We start from the raw sequence: 21,227 nt of genomic DNA on the forward strand, positions 1-21,227 counted from the left end.
CCTGTGTGACCCTGGGCAAGTCACTTAAGGTGGCTTCAGTTTCCTCATCTCTAAAATGAGCTGGACAAGAAAATGACAAACCACTCCAGCATTTTTGCTAAGAAAACCCCAACTGGGGTCATGAAAAGTCTGACGTGACTAAACAATAACAATTAGGCAGCTAGGTGGTACAGTGGAGAGACTGCCAGACCTGGAGTCAGGAGGACCTGAATTCAAACTTGGCCTCAGATACTTACTAGCTGTGTGACCCTGTGTGCCTTACATCCTCAGCTGTAAAATAAACTGGAGAAGGAAATGGCAAACTACTCCAATATCTTTGTCAAGAAAACCCCAAATAAGGTCACAGATTCTGACAGGACTGAAGTGACTCAACAACAACTGCTGTCAATCAACAATGCAGAGATCTGGAATAAAACAAGTTTATTAGATGCTCAGAGTATAGACTCCCTGTATAAATAAAACAGTAGGCCCCCTGAGCAGTAGTTTCAACAACCTTATATAGGTTTTAGTTAACATAGGCAGGATGGGCACAATAGAATTTTACAGAAGGCAGAAGAGGAAGGTCATCTTTACACATAAAATGACAGAGAGCAGAAGGGAGAGATCTATATCAGGTTAAGTAGTAAATTAGTCAGTAAACACTAGATATACTTTTATATAGTATATAGCTGGAATTTGCAAACTAACCGGTGACACCAGAGTGACAATTTGATGCCTCAGCTTTATTTTGCAGGCTTTTGTGTGACCTCCTTGTTCTATGCAAATGGAGGTAAGAAAGGTAAACCAAAAATTCTCTTAACAGTCCCAGACAGCAATTTTCTTATTACCTTGTTATATTGAACACACACTTTTGAAAAACCAAACTACAGAAGTTTAATTGTTCCACATATAATTTTCTTTTTTGTTCTTTGCTTTTTCAGTTCATAATGAAAAGAATTTAAAAAAAAATTTCTGTAAAGCTGAAAACCATGCTAAAATAGATGTTGAAAGAGGTAACCTGAAGAAATAGTAACAAAAATCCCAATGTCCTAGGTAATGTCAAGGAAATCTAGAGGGTTATATCGGTGACAAGACCTGATAGGATACAAGACAGAGACTCCTGGAATATGTTTTAAGAACCAAAAATGGTCTGTTGTAAGAGTTGGTCTAGAGGGGCAGCTAGGTGGCACAGTGGATAAAGCACCGGCCCTGGATTCAGGAGGACCTGAGTTCAAATCTGGTCTCAGCCACTTGACACTTACTGTGTGAACTTGGGCAAGTCACTTAATACTAATTGCCCAGTCCCCCCACCACCACCACCACCAAAAAAAGGTGGTCTAATAGTTGTCTGAAGGTATCTACTGCTTTTCAAGCTTCAATAGGTCATACCTGCCTCCTTCACTCTCACTGTCTATAACTGCTAGAAAAAAATCATCTTGGTAAATAGGAGCAACCAACTGAGCAACCAACTGATCCAAATGCCCTGGGGAGTCAGGAAGCTACACCTCATTTTCTTTTTTCCTACCATCTTCTGAGAGTAGAACAAAAATTCTGACCATGGAATAGGCCTAGGGAAGGAGTTTAACCTTACATTAGTCAGGAGATAGCAAATGAGGCCAGATGGCTGGCAGCTTTGTGAGGGGCTCTCAACTACTGATTCTGAGTTCATTCATCCATCCATTCATTCATTCATTCATTCATTCACACAGTTCTATAAGTAGCCTAGACTTGTGTGTCAGTATACAGTGTAGCTCTGATCCTTCACTTGAAAAGGTAGGTTGTTCTTAATAGAATGATAGTTCCAATGTGACCCTGGGAATACAGATGCCAATTCCTGAAACATAATGGCTCTTAGGTTTTATGTATAGCACAGTTAGAGGGCAATAAGTTTTCTGACTAAAACATGAATGAATTAATGAGGGCATATCTCTCCCATTCTAGCTCTCTTGTAAATCCACAACATTCACCGTATCAATTACTTAACCTTTCTGTATCATGGATTCCCCATGAATAAAATGTGAATAATATGGAAGTTCCAACTAATTAATATTTGAGATTATAGGAAAAATGTACTTGAAAGGTACAAAATGTTATTATTACTATGGCAATGTTTCCTGAGGTGACCCTTCTATTAATTAAAGACATTATGTTAGTAGAAGGCAGAAGTCAGAGTCCCCTTCCATTGTCTTTTGCAAGAGATGGAGGACAGTAGGTAGGAAGAAAGCAGTGAGGAAGATAAAGAAAAGATATTAAGTAGGGATTTGTCCTTCTGCAAGGGAAATCCCATTCCTTTCTAGTTTTATTGCTATGGAGTTATGTCATTCCTAAGAATAAAAGTAATTCAGGATATGCTAAAAGAGGGATTTACTAAATCATTCCTATCCTTACCACCCCTGTAAATGATTGATGTAGTATAGAAAGTGTTTAACTGGAGGTCAGGCAGTTTGTTTAGGATCTATTCTCCTAGGCTATTCCAATTTTTTTCCTCTATGAAAATTGGAAAACTATAGCCATATCTTTTTCTTGGAATGTATTTTGACTTGAAAGTAGTAACTAGAATCATGGGGGGGGGGGGCACAGAAAGAAAATCAATGTATTTGAAGAAAAAAGGGAAATTTATCTTATCTTCAAAGATCACTTAAGAAATTCTAACATAATAATATTTGGGATACATAAAATTTCTTTTTGGGGAACTTAATGCACGTAATTTGTACCACATTTATCTGAATTATTGTCAGTATTATCTCCTAAATTATGTTGATTCACTGATTGGGTTCCCTTATAGGCCATCATTTATATGTAAACATATACAATTTTATATTTTTCTCTCTCTCTCTGTCTCTCTGCCCCATCTGTCTCTGTCTCTCTGATCTCTCTACTTCCCTCTTCCTTTCTCCCAATGTCTCTTTACAGGGTGGGTTCATCAGAAATTGTCTGGCTCTCCAATCCATAGCCTCTGTCCAGTCAGATATACTTATCCCTCAGCCTCTACATGTTACCTTTGTAAGAAGTTATTATATTCATACTCTGATCCTAGTTCTATCCCTGGGCAAGTAGTTACCCTTGCCTCAGAAGTCATTGCCTCAAGATTAAAATCATTCATGCGGCTGCTGCTTCTGATGTTTGCCTAGATCAGTGGTTCTTAGGCTCTGTTTGCTTGGTTGGTTGGTTCATGGATGCCTTTGACAGTCTTGTGAAGCTCTGAACCCCTTATCAGAATAATGTGTGTTTCTTACATTTGTAATGAAAGGAAATGCTAAATGTCAGTTGGAGGTTAGTGAAAATAAACATGCAACTAGTTTTTTTCCTATCTAAGGCCAATGACCCCCTATAACCTATCCACTGAGAGTCCAGGGACCCCAAGTTAAGAACCTCTGGTTTAGCTTCTGTACTTTCATCCCTCTGAGCTAGGCCCACTGGGACAAAGCATCTGCCCCTTTGTTTCTCTATGCTTCTAACCTAAATTCATTTCTACTTTTCTATATTTCTCTTAAACCAGGGCCACACTTAAGCATGTACTATGTTCCAGGCATAATGCTTAGCACCTACAGAAAAACAAAACAAAACAAAACACAAAACTGCTCCCTTAAAAAGATGGATTCTATTGTGTGAGACAATATGTACATATAGGTGTGTGCATAGTAAACACAAAATAAATACAGGTCTATTTAAAGAAAAAGGGCACCCTTTTTCCCTTGTTCCCTTTACATTGTTAGTCATAAGTATCCGTAATGTTATTGCTTCATTAAGGAAACAATGTTTCTTAACGAAGCACAGGGGGGAATGTGAGAAAAATAATGGAATTTGGCAGATACTCAAAGGTTGGGTGCCTGGAGATTAATCTAAACTGATTGAATTAAGTGAGAGTGAATGACTACTTCAAGTTAACTAGATTGTAACCACATGTGGCCTTAAGAAGGCATTGTTGGGGCGGCTAGGTGGCGCAGTGGATAAAGCACCGGCCCTGGATTCAGGAGTTCCTGAGTTCAAATCTGGCCTCAGACACTTGACACTTACTAGCTGTGTGACCCTGGGCAAGTCACTTAACCCCATTGCCCCGTTAAAAAAAAAAAAAAAAAGAAGGCATTGTTCTCAGAAGCTAAGGACTTTGAACTCAACTTGAGACCACCTTCAAGTCCAGTGAACCAATGGATTTGGATGATGCCTACCAATCAACTTGAAGCAATGTGTAAGGCCCGCCTCTGCTCCAAACCTATAAAAAGCTTCCACACTCAGTTTGAAAGGGTCCATGGTTGAAGCAGGCTCTTGGCAGAGGACTTGAAGAAGAACCAGACCAGGCTGGAACTCTAGGCTAGATAGGCCTTTTCTTAACTTTCTGAACTCCATGTGAATACCTGGTATGCTTTAATAAATGCTTAATGCCCCCAAACTGGTACTAAAGCTTCTAATTTAAGGTGACCACACATTTAGATTTTAACTGAATGGATAAGTAAAGTATAAATGTAGCATGTGATGCTTGAGTTAAATCTTGAAGGAAATGAAGGTCATATTTGGAATGCCTAAATCTATTTGATCTTCTATGTATTATATGTATTTGGTCTTCTATGTATTATCTCAGCTCCCTGACTATTGCCTAGTTTTTATGTGGAACCTACTTTTCACCTCTTTGGCCCATTATGTGCTCCAGAATTCTGAATGTTGATTTCTTTCCTAGACCTTAAAACTTCATATACCTTTCCACATCTAACTCACCTTTGGCTATGTCCCCTACTGAACAAACCCTCAATATTTGTCAGGTGTCTCTGATCTAAACAGACAATTGGTTCCATACCTGGTCTATTACATCTTGTTGCTTCCCAAAAGGCTGTGATTAAACCTGGGACACCTGAACTGAGGTCTTCCTCCACAAGGTTGTGAAAAGACAGGTAGACAAAAACAAACAAACTAGAATGAGTGATGAATTCATTAATTCAATCAGTCAAAAAGTATTCATTGGGTGCTAATATGTGCCAGCTAATTGTTGAGCAACAAAGGAATAATAGCAACCTGTATGTGTATCTTGACCCAGTCTAGACCATTACTAGTATATTCAAAAGGTTGTCCAGAAGCTGTTTATCTGAGATTGATGCATTTGACAATCCCTAACTACCTTTGTGCTCCTGAATATATAAAAGTGATACCCCTAATGAATGTGTTTTCTTAGTCTTAATCCATAGTTTTCCTGTGCTGTTTAGTCTCTTAAAGTTTAGCAGAGAAAATGAGTGACTGGAGGAGCTGACAAGTACCTGTGTTCTTGTATCTTTTTGGTCTATATCATTGGTGATTTTTACATTATAAATCCCATTGTTAGATTTAAGGGATGTGGAAATCCTTGAAATCTAGAATTGGATTAATTCAGCAGCCATTTGTATCCTTTTACTCTCCAGTCTTATACCTTAGAACCTCATAGAATTGCCTTTCCTCACCATGGTCCCAATTTCTGGATCAAATTACATCTAACCAAAAGTTGTATAACGTATATAGTATATTTGCTTAAATTCAAAGGACTTTCTTAAGACCTTAGTTCCTGGTTATTTCCTCTTAGCAATGTTCATTTTATATGACTGACTTGGCTTTGGGCTTTAATATCTTGTATCTCAGATTCTATTAGTTCATTCATTCACTCACTTATTCAATAAACATTGATTAATTACCTAGTCATGATAAAGCACTTCACTAAATGATAAAGAAGATATAATGTGAATTAAGGTATGGTCTTTCTATTATTTATAGTTCAAATCTTCACTGGATAATAAACCCTACAAGAGCAGAGCCCATGTCCTCTTTATTTCTGAATCTCATATAATTCTTCAGTCAGTGCTTTACATTTAGGCAAATAATAGTTGTTGAATTGAATCAATTCAATTGAACTGCTAAAATTATCTATGACTTTCTTGACACACTATAATAAATGGATTGTTTGCTTTAACAGTAGAACACATTGTGTTTTACATGTATGATGGTCTATTCTCTTAAAAGCTATTCAAACATTATATCAAACATATGTGAATGGGTTTATTTTAGGTAGAAGGAGAATTCCAAAGTTTCAGTTCCAAAGCCCAAATCCATTTTTCTACAGTCTAGGCTTCACAGGGAATGTTCATTTTTTTTTTACATTATTTAAACTATTTTGCCTATTTTTTAAAAAATCTGATTTACATACAACCTTTCAGATTACAGATACTATGTAAAGCAAGATTCACATGGACACTCTTACCTATTTCAATAAACACATATTTAGATCAGTTGATTCCTAAATCTATCTTCAGGGCTTTTCTCCCTTGCATGCTGTTTTCCAATATTAAAACCTTCCCAGACTGGGTTAATTTCCCTGGAGCTTTTAATATCTGGGCATTTGTGTTTGAAATTTTTTCTGTCTACTTAAAGAAGGAAGGAGACAAAGGAAGATGAACTGAAAAATTACCATGCAAATCCTTTCTATATCAAAGAGGCTTTTAAAAGAAACTAAGAAGAGAAGGGGGGAAGAGAGAATGGACGTCATAAGGCTATGGACCTTGAAAACAGTAAAACAAAGTACTTCTTCACCACCCAAAATGTTTATAAAAATTTCTTGCCTTTTGCTCAAATTCAAAAGAATAAATATAGAATAAATACACTGATGAAAATGAACTGAATTGATGTTTTTTTAGTAGAATATGATAAACGATTGGAATGCAAATCTTATTGAGATGCAGTGATTTGGGAATGACTCAGGGTCCCTTCACATGCCGAAAAAGGCATATGGCAGAAACTCCAGACAGGCACTTTTTCCTCTATGAGAATTTGTGGAATATTGCAGCTGTATCCTGACACTGAGCCAGGGGTATAAGGATGGCTATTGAATTTTTCTCTCCTTCCCCCTCTTAAAAATGTACAGCTTAAAGAATAAATGTATTTTTACCTCACCTTTTGTTGAATAAATATCATTGAAAAGGGAAAAAATAACTGAATCCCATTTTTGGATTAAGTTTAAATCATCTAGAGCCATTAAATGCCCTCAAGTATCCCTGTCTCCAGAAATACCTACACCTGGGGTAAATCAGCCTGTCCCATTATTCCTATTCTTTTATTAGAAAAGATTCCCACTGGAAGAGAAAGCTACTGGACTTTGAATCAGGCAGCCATGTGGTGCAGTGGACAAGAGCATTGGGAGTAGAGTCAAGAAGACCTGAATTCAAAATCAGCTTTAGATACTTCCTAGATGTTTCCATCTCCATAACTGTAGAATATGGATAATAATAGTACCTATCACCCAGGGTTGTTGTGAGGATCGAATAAAATAATCCTTATATGGTACTTAGCACAGTGCTTGAAACATAGTGGGTGCTATATAAATGCTAGCTATTTTCATTATGCAAATCCAGTTTGATATATTGACCAGCTGCATAACATGAATAAGTCACTTAAGCTCTGTGCATCAGTGTCCTCATGTGGAAAGTGAAGGAAGTTGGAATCAAAGACATCTAAGTTTCCTTCTGGCTCAAAATCTCTCATCCCATGCTCATTTTACAGATAAGAAAAATCATGGGCTTGAGAAGGCTTAGAATTCATGTTTCTTTATTCCTATTCATTGCACTTTGATAAAATGTGTGTGTATATGTCTGTGTGTTTTTATTGTATAGGTGTGGGATGGTGATAACCATGTTAGTTAACTGACACCTTGCCTCTTACACAGTGTCCCAAGTGTTATTTTTATTTTACAAAGGAAAGGTATAGTTATTATGAATAAGGTGGCACAATCTTACTCTCCTAAGTTATCAAAGATCCTACAATGTTTTCAAGATGATGCCTAGCTAAGTCTAATGGTCCACATTAAGGGAATTAATGTTCTGGTCTTTAATCTCCCTAAAAGAAGCTGAATCCTTGCTTCTTGACTAAGATTCCTGAAAAGGTAATACAGATGTGGTGGTGAGTGAGGTGTAGAGGCAGCTAAGATTCTTTGGGGTTTAGGATGTTTTCATTTTGCATTTGAATTGCAGTTACATTGGGAACAATAACTTGGAATCTCCAAATTTGTGTGCTATTATATGAGGGTGCTCAAGTGCAAACTAACATTGTCTGAATAATTTTTTTATGAAAATATACTCAAAGCTCTGACATATGTTCGGTGAATGCTAAGCAACCTTGCAATAATTCCTTTTCAGCCACCCTCCTGATTTCTGAGACAGTCATCCAGTAAACCACTATGTTGATAGCTGTGATCTTGAAATGAAAATACAAGAAGACAAGAAAACAATTATGAACCTTTTTTCCAAGTCTGCAAAAGACTGATTACAAGTCCAAAGCCCAAGGTCCATTACCAGTCTTCACTATAGAAACTATTGAGAGAAGTAGAGAGTTTTACTGGACACGGAGAATAGCTGATGATTTGTTCTCCTACCTAGGTAGCCCTCTACTCAATGATGCGTCATTTGATACAGAGGAAAACCAAATATAGAAAGCTATCACATCTCTGGTATAGTAACAGTTTTTCCATAGTACTAAAATAGCCTGAATACCTAGAATGATGCTGGTTAGATTCCTATCTTCCTGGGAGACCAGAACCTCCTCCAGACATCTGAATCTTAGACATTACATCGTAAGTCAGGCTACCCCATGCCAACATTCTGTATTATTTCCCTTCTAGAAATATAGTCTATCTCCAAGCATTGGGGCATCATAACACATTTCTGTTGTGCAGGAGAGTGATGGGTAAACATGTGGTCTGAAGCAGACCAGTCAAGTGTAAGAGACACAATATAGATATTCTATACTGAATGTAGCTGTGAAATGCAGTGAATTGAAAATAGCAGGCAGATGGTTTTGTTTACATCAATCTAGAATAGGGGCTGGGGTGAGAATGCATTCTTTATGAGTAAAATGAGTCACAGGCTAAAAAGACAACTTGCAAATAGGGTCATTTGCTACACTCAAATCAAAGCACAATCTTTCTATATGCAAAGTACACAAAGGATTATTGGTTATGAATTAATGTCTTGGGCTTTGACTACATGCACAGATAGGCAGACATCATTAATTATGTCTTCTTGGAATATCAATGACATACTTTATTCTATTCTGTGACTTGCCTTGGGACAGGATCAGAGATTCTCCTGGGCCATTTTGGTAGTTCTGTTATAAAACTCTCTCCCTCTCTCTCTCTCTCTCTCTCTCTCTCTCTCTCTCTCTCTCTCTTCCCCCCACCCATTATCACTACTAAAGTTATTCTGACATCTTGATTTTTAAATTTATTTTACCTGACAACAACATCAGATTAACATGCTGCCTTATTTTTCCTACTATTGTGGACAAGTGATGACAGGCAAAGTGATAGATGGATATATCAAATTCCAACTCTTCCCGTGACCTAAAACTACTTTCTCTTGTCACTACCAACATCTTTTAGCCAGATTATAAGAAGGGGCAGGTAGCTAGGTGGCACAGTGGATAGAGCCCTGGGCCTGGAGTCAGGAAGATCCAAATTTAACTCTGACCTCAAACACTTACTAGCTGTGTGACCCTGGCCAAGTGGCTTAACCCTGTTTGCCTCAGTTTCCTCATCTGTAAAATGAGCCAGAGAAGGAAATGGCAAGGCACCCTAGTATCTTTGCCAAGAAAATCCCAATGGGGTCATGAAGAGTCAGACACAATTGAAATGACTGAACAATAGGAAGGGGTCCCAAGATATGACCAGAAGGATGTACTGTCAATTATATTTTTGGCCTTTCCAGCAGCAGTCTTGAAGTCACTGAGATGAAAGTGTGTACTTAAACAAATAGCAGAATGGCATGGTTGCCATGGTAACCAGAGACAAGGGCCTTTTAGAATGGGAGAAAAATGACTGGGAGGGAAAGGGAGTGGACAGTGTTATTATTTAGCATTAAATATACAAAAGTTTAATGTTCAAAGTAACCTGGAATATTAAAAAAGCCAAAATAAAGCTAGCCCATACCCTCTGCTGGTCCTCCATCACCACAAGTAAAAAGAAACCAAAATCAGAAGAAGATACTCAGAATCCCTAAGCAGAAGAATACAGACTCTTTTTTTATTGGGACTAACAAACAACTTATAGGACTTCTCTTTTCCCTTTTATGAAGATTTGAGTGGTTCCTTAGTAGGGGAATGGGTGATGATATGAGTGTTTCGCCTTTAGAAAGACAGATCAGATGGTACATGGGTCATAAGCATTTTTTTGGGGGGTGGGGGTGAGACAATTGGGGTTAAGTGACTTGCCCAGGGTCACACAGCTAGTAAATGTCAAGTGTCTGAGGTCATATTTGAACTCAGGTCTTCCTGAATCCAGGGCTGGTGCTTTATCCAAGGCACCACCTAGCTGCCCCGGGTCATAAGCATTTCAACCTTGTTCCTGAATATCTAATTCTCCTATTTGCAAATATCAAGCAGCAATCAGATACACTTGAATGACCTTGTTCGAGGCCAGAGATGTCAAATATCAGTTTAAATGTCCCAGCACAGTTATCTTTCAAGTCACTTTTCAAATATTCAGCATTAAGCCTGGAATCCTTAATTACAATGATGTAACTACTGACTAATATTTAATTCTTTCATCCATCCAAGCCTAGGACCTGGGTTCAAATCCTATTTGTTGTATTGAAGCATGATTAATAATTGATTTTATATTGGTTCGATAATTCTTTTCAAGGGTTGGGGAGCCCTGTCTGGTTTACTTGCCACTTGACACCCCATCCCACCAAAAAAAAGGTCAAGACTAAAGAGAGGATCAGAGGTTGTACCAGATTTCCCACTACCTTAATGACCAATAAAGGACAGTCACCATGGTGACTGCTGAAGCATAGACAACAGTATATTTTTCTGAATTGGTAGAAATTGTATTATTTTATTCTATTGCTATTGATAAAAGTATTTTATTCCATTTTATAGTCCACAAGTGCCTCATTGCTTTCTAATCCCTGAGTTTAAATCACTGGACTAGCCTGTTAAGTCTACCCCAGAATAGATGCTTATTAACAATGTCATCTTTTTTTGTTTTTGGCAGGGCAATGAGGGTTAAGTGACTTGCCCAGGGTCACACAGCTAGTAAGTGTCAAGTGTCTGAGGCTGGATTTGATCTCAGGTCCTCCTGAATCCAGGGCTGGTGCTCCATCCACTGCGCCCCCTAGCTGCCCCTAATAACTATGTCACCTTAAGCAAATCACTTAACCTTTCTGGGTCTTGATTTCCTCATCTGTAAAATTAAGAATCTGGATGAGGAGACCTCTAAATTCCCTTACTGCCACCCAGAGGCAACTAGATTGTGTAGTAGGGTCTAGAGTTGGGAAGAATTGTGCTCAAACACATACTCAGTGCGTACATTATTCCTGTGCATGAAACAAGGATCGCGACATCTAAGTGCCTGGGAACAGGTAAGAAATAAGGGTGTTGGCTTCCTCTCATTTGTTCCTTGGGATTCCCTTAATACAACTTTGTGCTGCCCCTGAAATGTAGATGAAGTCACCTGAGAAAGGCTTTCTAGAAACTGTCTCCACCTGATGACTTAAGAAGTTAAATATTCTTGGTCTACAGAGAAGAATGTGGGGGGAAATGTAGCCTAGAGATTGCTCTGTCTACATGTCTGAATTTCTATCAGTAAAGGGAGCCACATATTTGGCAAATAAATTTGCAATATTCAACACACTCCATTGGGAAGTGTAAATCACATACTTGTCCTGAGAACTGCAGATCAGACTTTGCACAGTCTGCCATCAAAAAGCCACTCCCCTTATACCCGGGGCACCTAGTAAATATGCCTGAGGGAACAAGCAAGAAGCTTAAATAAACTGAATAGAGGGAAGAAGGAAAACCATGAATAGTAGGGATTCTCCATAGGTTGGCCTTAGCAGCCCCTCACTACTGTTCCTAAGCAATTAAGATAGCTTTAAGCTTTTCACCACAGACTGGCAAAGAACAATGTTAAAGCAGCCTTATTGTCAGATTCAAGTCATAGCCAGAAGTCCTGACTGGGTTTTAGGAAACTCGGTTTTTGCTACAAATGTACTTTATGATCTGAGGAGAGTTTACTTAGTGCTTCTGAGCCTCAGTTTTCCTCATCTATAAAACAAGGCGAAACAGGAAATATGCCTAACATTGCTCTATATTTTATAGAAATGTCAGACTGGGTGGTGGTAAACAAGGCATCTTTAGAAAACAAATACCAGATGTACATGACACCCAAAATATTGGGAGAGGGGCAAGCTAATTCCTCAATTTTGGGGAATTTTAATGTCCAAATAGCGCCATATAAACCAATAGATGCTTTTTACTCCACAAGTTTAAAGGAACCCAATCTCCAACTGGAGGATCAGCTTAATGAGGCTCAAAAGCTGCTCCTCACATTTTTGCCTATGAGTAAGCAAGCATAATTTTTGTTATCTTAGGCAAAAATGGGAAAATATGAAAACTCTTAAGTGAGATCTTTTAAAATGCAATACCTAACAATGAGACCAGGTGCCCTGTGAACCGTGTTCCCCTCTATTCCTACCAAAGCCTATTTTGGTAGGTAAGGTAACTAAGGACTTCTTTTGTAAGGCATGGCTGGATTTGGTGACTTCCTCAAAACATTACAGAGGAGAACAATGGGAACAGGAACTAAGGTTATAGTGGCTCCCTTTGGGGAGGACTGAGGTGATAATGGTGATAAGTATAAGCTCATTGGCTAGAGCAAGGTTTCTTAAACTTTTTCCACTCACTACCCCTTTTTGCCCAAGAAATTTTTACACAACCCTGGGTATACAAGTATATAAAATAGGTATACATAACCTTTTATTCTTGCCACATTTTTCACGACCTCCACATTTAGTTATGCAATCCCATATGTGATTACGACCCACAGTTTTATGAAGCTTTGTGCTAGAGCACTGGGCCTGGGGTCAGGAAGACTGAGTTCAAATCCAGCTTCAGATACCTTCTGGCTTTGTGACCTTGGGCAAGTTACCTAACTGCTGTTTGCCTTAATCTACTGGAAAAGGAAATGGCAAACTAATCCAGTATCTTTGCCAAGAAAACCTCATCGATTATATTGGCATGTTATGGTCTATGGGGTCAGGAAAAGTTGGAATGACAGAAATGACTGAACAACAATAACAAAGCCTACTTCCTAACAGACCAGCGATGTATTCAAGATGAAGAATGACACATACATGGCCAAAGTGGAAAACTGTTTTGTAGGTTATGTTCATTCAAATGTGGAAATAACAAGTATATTTATTACAAGATTTGTTTTTAATTGGATGAGTGGAAGGGAGAGCAAAAATATTTAATTGAAAAAGAAAATAAAAGAAAGAGAAAAAATATTATTTAAATATTTGGGAAAAGAGAAAAACTTATTTTTAAATTGTAAAACTTTAGAAAATTCTCCCAGAATGAAAGTCCCAAATGTTGGTCCATGACTATTCCATAGGAATATCTTTCTAGAAATCTTCTGGATACTGACAAAAATACCCAATATCATCACCAGTCTGGCAAGAATTTCTTTCTCACCCTCTGCACCTTTTGGAAGGTAAGTTCCTTATGAAAAGGAATTGTTTTATTATTTTCGCATTGCCAGCACTAGCACAACCCTTGACACATAGTAGGTACTTCATTAATGCTTATGGATTGATTGATTGAAGAAAATAATTGAAGAAAATAATAGAACCCACACAGCAAAGCTGTCATAGAGAATCATTGTATCCAAAAAGTTCCTTCTCTTTGAGTTGTCAATATGTAAGAAGACAACAATTTTCCAAAAGCACTTCTCTGATGTGCTCCCAGCTATAACCTTTCAATTATGAAATTTTACCATTGTTAAATGGTTTGAATGCAATGGTATCTGGGAAAAGTTTTGCCTGTCGCTCCCCACTGTGAGAGAAGTATTTCTAATGCACAAAAGATTGACCCTGAGATTTTTTTTCTTGCTAATTTTCATAGTTGATTTTTTTTTTTTTTGCTAATTGTCATAGTTACTGAGGATAATCAGATTTCAGGAATTCTGCTATTAAGAGTGCCTGTTTCTGAAGATTATGCAGAATTAGGAGAAAAGTGGCACCAGGAAGATAAAAACGGTTGTTTTTTTTCCAACACACAAAACATAATCTTATTCATATTACTTTTGACACACTAAAAATGAAATGAATTGGTTACTTTTAGTAAAGTGCCCTTAATAAGTTAATTTGAAGGCAAGCTTTTTATTCCTTTTGTCATTGTGATAGTTATTGGCAGAAGAGCAGTTGTTAGGCAAGAGCAAAGCTGCCATTTCACAATGCCTTTTAGCGAAATTGAGCTTAGGCAGGAACAACAAAGACTAAGGAGACCTGAGGTGTCAGGTAGAGAGGTCCCACAAGGCCAGGAATCCAGTTGCTAACCCAAAGAATCAAACAGGAGGAATTTTTCTTGTTTACTTGAATCTTAGAATTTTTCTCAGCCTGGAAATTAAAAACTCGACTTGTTTTTCCTTCCAATCCTCAGCATTACCAACGCTTCAGGAAATGATTAAAAGTCTGTAAGCATTTTAAAAAACAGTTGAGTACTGAGAAAACAATAAATACTGAAACTCTGGGGTCAAATCAGGGGTGTTCTGATTTTCCCCAGCTCTCTGGGGGAAAAAATGTATTGGAGAGACATTTTTCAGTTTACACTATTAACATTTTTTCTATCACTCTCTTAAGTCTAGACAATCAACAAAACAATAAATCAAGCCCTGATTTGTGCCATTTTCCTATTTCTGAAGTTTAAATGCTCACACTGAAAATTGAACAAATCTCCAGCTGGTTAGAGCTGGCTCCAGCACTCTCCTGGGTGGTATGGTAAATTGAATAAGGAAGCATATGCCCAGTGAACCTCAATTTTCAGCTTATAGCAATAACATTAACTTACATTGATATAAATCCTTAAAGTTGAATGGATAATATGGTGTAGTGAATACAGAACCTGCCTTGAAGCTAGGAAGATCTAGAATTGAGTGTGGCCTCTGTTGTATACCTACTTTGTGACCACAGACCATTTGATTTTCCTCTCAGTGTTTGAAACAACTAAAATTCTAAATTTCAGAGAAGTTGCTGACCTACATTAGTAGAGACAGTTCCCTCATATCTTTGAGCTCTCCTGTAACAATGAAATCATAGGTCCAGTCCCTATCCCGCATCCTTAAAGTTTTTATTTTATTTATAAAAATATTTTATTATTTTCCAGTTACATGTAATTTTCAACATTTGTTTCTATAAGATTTCTAGTTTCAATTTTTTTCACTCCCTCCCCAAGACTGCAAGTAATCTGATATAGGTTATATATATACAATAACATTAAACATATTTCTGCATTAGTCATGTTATAAGAGAAGAATCAGAGCAAAAAGGAAAAACCTCAAAAAAGAAAAACAGCAGCACCAAAAACAAAAGAAATAGTATGGTTCAATCTGCACCCATATTCCACAGTTCTTTTTTTTTTCCTCTGGATTTGGAGAACCTTTTCCATCATGAGTCCATAGCCTTGAAGTTTAAGGGAGAACAGAAGTGGGAGATTATGGCTGTGTAATACAGAATACATTGTCAGAATTGGTTGATAGTGTGGCTGAATTGCTTTTTTCCTCCTTTTTTTTTTTTTGATTCTTTGTTATAAAGGATGACTCTCATGGGCTGTCCATATAGCTACATAGCAAGTTTTAGATCATTAGCATATTTCATCCACTTTACTATGTGGATTAATGAGACAGTTGTCCTGCACAGCCTCCTCCCACCTAGGAACCAGAAAATGCTTAAGGGATTTAAAGAAAGTCTGAGCTTGTACTCTATCTCTCCACTGGGTTGTGGACTCCAAATGTACCAGCGGATGCTTTCCTACAGAAGATGACAAGCCACCCCCCATTCCCTTTCCCCTTCTTCTATTGTCCCCTCCACTCTGCAGGGACATTTGCCTTAAGGGGCATCTCATTTACTTTGCTTCTACACAGAGATCATTTTTTGTTCCCTTTCATTAATAATTACCCTCTCTGCATTTGCTTCTAGCCCCTGAAAATGGTACTCTCTCCACATATCACACTGGAACCAGTATTTCTAAGAGGGAAACAAGAGACTAGTTGTTTCTGCTTCTGCCTCTTGCTGGGACCAATCTCTGGTCTAAAAACTACCTCTTTATTCCCCACCCCCACTCCCAATCAGAGAGTAGGCAAGGGAAGGAACAAGTGATAAAATCACATGTCATCAGATTCAGGTATTTATTCCTCCTTAGCACACTGAAATCTAGGAGCATATAGAATTGGCCTCACTGCATCTTCTGGACTCATTCAGGCCGACAAGGAAGACTAGTTTCCTCTCTATGATTTTTCTATAGTCCAGTCAGTACTTATGCTATTTTCTACTATGCTGTAGAAATGATTTACACAAATGTTTATCTGTGCACTCACTAATGTAAGTGCCTTAAATTATTGTTTAAATGGGAAACTCTAATAAATGCTATGACTTCATACCAAATGTGGCACCTAATTCTTGTCAATTATGTGTGGTTTGGGGTAATCCAGGATAACGAGTTCTCCCCATTACACTGACAAAATACAATTGACTGCAGAAGTAATAAAAATAAAGATAATAACAAATGTGTATTAAATGCCAACAATTCAGCAGATGCTTTCTCTAGAAGATTTCAGGCTTGGAATAGGACTATCATCTGGGCAATTTAGGAAGCATTGACCTAAAGTACAATGCCTGTAACTCAGGCATTTTCTTTTTTGGTGGTATCAGTATGTGTATGTGCTGGAGAGAATCTAAAACAGATTTATACAGTCTAGTCATTTTTACTCCTGTGCTCCATTATAAAATAACACTCTTTTATTTCTAGTGCCATATTATTTAGTTATTGGCCATTCATGTTTCAGATGTAATTCTTTTCTCCAATGGAATTATAGAGACATTTGTGAGTATAGTGACTGACAAGGAATTAGAGAAGAGGTTAGGAAAGTGATCATAGATTGTCCATTAAGTATCACCTGGGGAATTTTCATTCTGATAGCTTTATATTGCCATCAGACACTTGGAAGGTGATAAAAAGGACTTTTGTGGGATCCTTGTACAATTGACCACTTCCCCCTAAGGAACCCAAAATGTAGCCTATGAAAAGGACGTGTGTTGAAAGCGAGTCATTAGGACAGTTAAAATTCTTTGCCTACTGATATTATTGAGGACTCTTTGAGGTTTTCAGTAATAGTTATTTTCTGAAAGTTTCGAATGAATGAATCAGATAGAAAAGCAATGTGACATTCTTGGGTCATGAAAGCAAGCAAATTCCCTGTCTGTCTCCCCCTTCTATCTCTCCTACCTCCCCCTCCCTATCCTCTCTCTCCCTCTCCTTCTCTCTCCTCTTTCCTCTCTCCCTTTCTTCCCTGTTCTTCTCTCTGTGTTTCTCATTATCTCTGTGTTTCTGTCTCTCTCTCTTTCTTTCCCCTCCCCTCTCTCTCCCCTCATCTCATCTCTTTTCCTTTCTCCCTGTCTCTGTCTTTGTCTCTCTATCCCTGTCTCTCTGGGTTAAAAAAAAAGCTTTTTGTTGCATTACTATCACTTTCAAATGAGCCACCCACTTCCTTACTTCCCCATAAAACCCTCTGTTATAACAAAGAAGAAAACTCAGCAAAACAAATCAACACACTGACCATGTCTGGTGATTATTCTGCACCTGTAGTCCAATCAACTAATCAATTCATCTACAAACATTCGTTAAATGCCTATTATGTGCCTGTCACCATACCAGGTGCTTTGGATACAAAGAAAAGAAAGGAAAGTGTTCCTTTTACTCTGAGGACCATGCATTTTATCAAATGAGATAATGTTTGTAAAAACACTTAGCACACTGCCTGGCACAGAGTGTGTGGTTTATAGACGCTAGTTGTAGCAGTAGTGGTATTAATAATAATAATAATAATAATAATAATTACCAAGCAGAGGGTAAGAGGAGGGAAGCAGTACTTCACTGTGACTCCTTTGAATTCATGAATTTGGTCACTGTATTGATTAGAATCTTGCTTCTTCTCAATGCAGTTTTTTTTCTTTCTTTTTTGTGGGGCAATGAGGGTTATTTTATCACTACTACTACTACTACTACTACTACTACTACTACTACTACTACTGCTGCTGCTGCTGCTGCTGCTGCTCCTCCTCCTCCTCCTCCTCCTCCTACTTACTACTACTATTCTATGCACCAGTTCCTATAGTTCTTCCTAAGTTTCTCTGAATTCTTCATATTTTTGTGTGAAACAATAATAACTGATCGCATTAATATATCAGATAGCTAAGTGGCACATTGGATAGAGCACTGGGCCTGGAGTCAAGAACCTGAGTTCAAATTTGGCCTTAGACACTTACTAGCTGTGCAACCCTGGGCAAGCCACTTAACACAGTTTGCCTCAGTTTTCTCATCTGCAAAATGAGCTGGAGAAGGAAATGGCAAACCACTCCAGTATCTTCACCAAGAAAACCCTAAATGGGGTCATGAAGATTTGGACACAAATCAAAAATAGAACACCAAACAACATTAACACATTGATTGAAAGAAGAGATGAGAAGACACTTTTCCACAACTTTTTCCACAACCTTTTCTACCTGTGCTTTTTCTCCCCATGTTCTCACCATTAGTTTGGCTGATTTCTTTTCTCTTCCTATTTTTTAAAAATATTTTGCTATAAAAAGGCTCTGGAAGGGAAAAGGGGAAACCTAAATGAAGTAAAAAGAAAAGATATCAGAGAAAAACTAATTTAAAAAACTCAAAATGCCACAGTTTGTTCATGTATTCTCCAAGAGACAGGTGCCCACTTTGCTTACAGCTATGTGGACCAATGGTTAGAGCACTGGCCCTTGAGTTAGGAAAACTTTAGTTCAGATCTGATCTCCCACCCTTATTAACTGTGTGATCTTGGGCAAGCTACTTAACCCCTCTCTAGGTCACAGTTCCCTCAACTGTAAAATAGGAATAGCACTTACCTCATAGGGTTATTGTGAGAATCAAATGAGATAACATTTACACAGTGCACAGCTAATAGCAGGTATTTAATATATGTTTATTCTGTTCTAATTCTTTGCTAGCACAAAAAAAATGATACAAAAAATATTTTTGTATTCATGAGACCTTTCCTTCTCTCTTTGACCTGCTTGGGGCATATGCCTTGTAGTGGGAGAACAAATTCTCAAATGCCCAACACCTTTTGAAACGTAGGAAGCTTTTGCATTTAGTGTACCTGTAGCCTATATCTCAAATGCCCAGTGACTTGCCACTACCTTGTAGCTTCCTGAGATTTCCCATCATATCACATGAGATTTCTTCCAGCTTTAAATATATGATACTTTGGATTTAAAATGGCATCTAGACCTTTCCTTCTTGCATAGTAGGATTATAAGATTGAGAGCTGGAAGGGCCCTTAGAGAATATTTAGCCCAATTTCATCATTTTACAGGCAAGGAAACTGAAGCCACAGGTGGTTAACTGTCATTTCCAAATTCACACAAGTAAAAAATGGTAGAGAAGAGAGATGAACTCGGGTCCTCAGACTCCAAATTCAGTGATCTTTTCATTATGCTGTAAGTCCTCTGTATTTATACAACTTCTTTCTTCTGTAAGCAAATGTTCTTTTTTCACTTGTTCTACAGACCATAGGACCTTTCCATCTGAATTGAAGTTGTAACTTTTCATATGTGATGTCTCTCCCATCCAAATATGGGCTTCTGGAGAGTAGGGGTTGTATTCCTTTTCTGTTTATATCCCAGCACTTTAACGTATTGATTTATACACAGTAAGCAGTAGACAAATGCTTTGTTCATTCTTTCATTCATTCATTCTTTCATTGTGTCCAAACCCATATTCATATTGGGTTTCATAATTCAATTGGGAGGTATATTGGAAAGAACACTGGTTTTGGAGCCCAAAGACCTGTTTTAAAATCTTACCTCTCTTGCTTGTTATCTGTGTGATCTTAAGCTTTACTTAACATGTCTGCATCTCAGTTTCCTCATTCGTAAAATGAGCTGTGATTTTATGATCCTCTACTTGTTAGACTGGCATATGTGACAGACTTACAATGCAACTCAGCCTTTTGACAGGCAGGTGTTTTCGATGCTAGGGTTTCACTTACGATACCTTGCAAGTCTTAACTCATCTCATTCTGGTGAATGCTTACTCCCAGAAGATATTGTCATTGTTATTGTTTTCAAGTTGCCTGGACCTCTGGTCTTTCTTTCTTTCTTTCTTTCTTTCTTTCTTTCTTTCTTTCTTTCTTTCTTTCTTTCTTTCTTTCTTTCTTTCTTTGTTTTTTGGTGGGGCAATGAGGGTTAAGTGACTTGTCCAGGGTCACACAGCTAGTGCCAAGTGTCTGAGGCTGGATTTGAACTTGAGTCCTCCTGAATCCAGGGCCCATGCTTTATCCACTGTGCTACCTAGCTGCCCCCTACCTCTGATTTTTGTGAGAGGAAAACTAACCTCTGATAACAGATTATATCTGTAAGTGCTTGTCTTGGGTTTGCCAGGGGCACTGAAAGATTAAGTGATCTACCCATAACCACAAAGCCAGTGTGTGTCAGAGCTGAACTTGAATCCTTGTCTACTCTGACTCAGATACATAAGTTACTCAGATACATGCTGCCTTTCTCCTATCCACAGAAATATGGACTGGTGATTTGATCGGTACAGAGAAATATGGGGTGAATATATTCCTTCTACAGGTATAGATCAGTGCCTTCCCTGAAGACTTGCCTAGAGCAGAGGTGGTGAATACTTAGTGGAAGGCCTCATTGCAGCCAGGAATGCTCCCCAATACTGCCTGAACCAGATTAAGATGAAATTGAGAAATATTTAGCAAAATAAACAAAAATGCAATAAAATCTAAATAATGTTAATATGTGATTTTCTAAGCGAATACATTGCCCTCAGGGATTCTTACAAATGGTTTAGAGGCTGCCATTCTTTATTGAGTTTGACACCACTGGCCTAGAGAACTGAGAAGTCATATGACTTACCCAGGGTCACAGAGCCTCAACTATTTGATATGAAAACAACAAAAGCAAACCAATCTTTCTCTAAAGATCTTGATGCTTTCCTAGTTTCGACAGCAAGATGATTTAAAAATATATCATATGAGAGGCTTCTGCTCTCTCTCCACATTCATTTTCATTTAACATAACATCTAAGGGGCATGCTCAGTAACAAAATTTTCTCTGGTGAAAATTGCAAGAGGAATATCAGTGCAGGCAGAGCTGGGTTACATTCATGCCGAGTGGTTCCACTACTTGGCAGTCTTTATG

The sequence above is a fragment of the Dromiciops gliroides genome, chromosome 3 (genome assembly GCF_019393635.1).
Source record: "Dromiciops gliroides isolate mDroGli1 chromosome 3, mDroGli1.pri, whole genome shotgun sequence".
Classification (NCBI taxonomy): domain Eukaryota; kingdom Metazoa; phylum Chordata; class Mammalia; order Microbiotheria; family Microbiotheriidae; genus Dromiciops; species Dromiciops gliroides.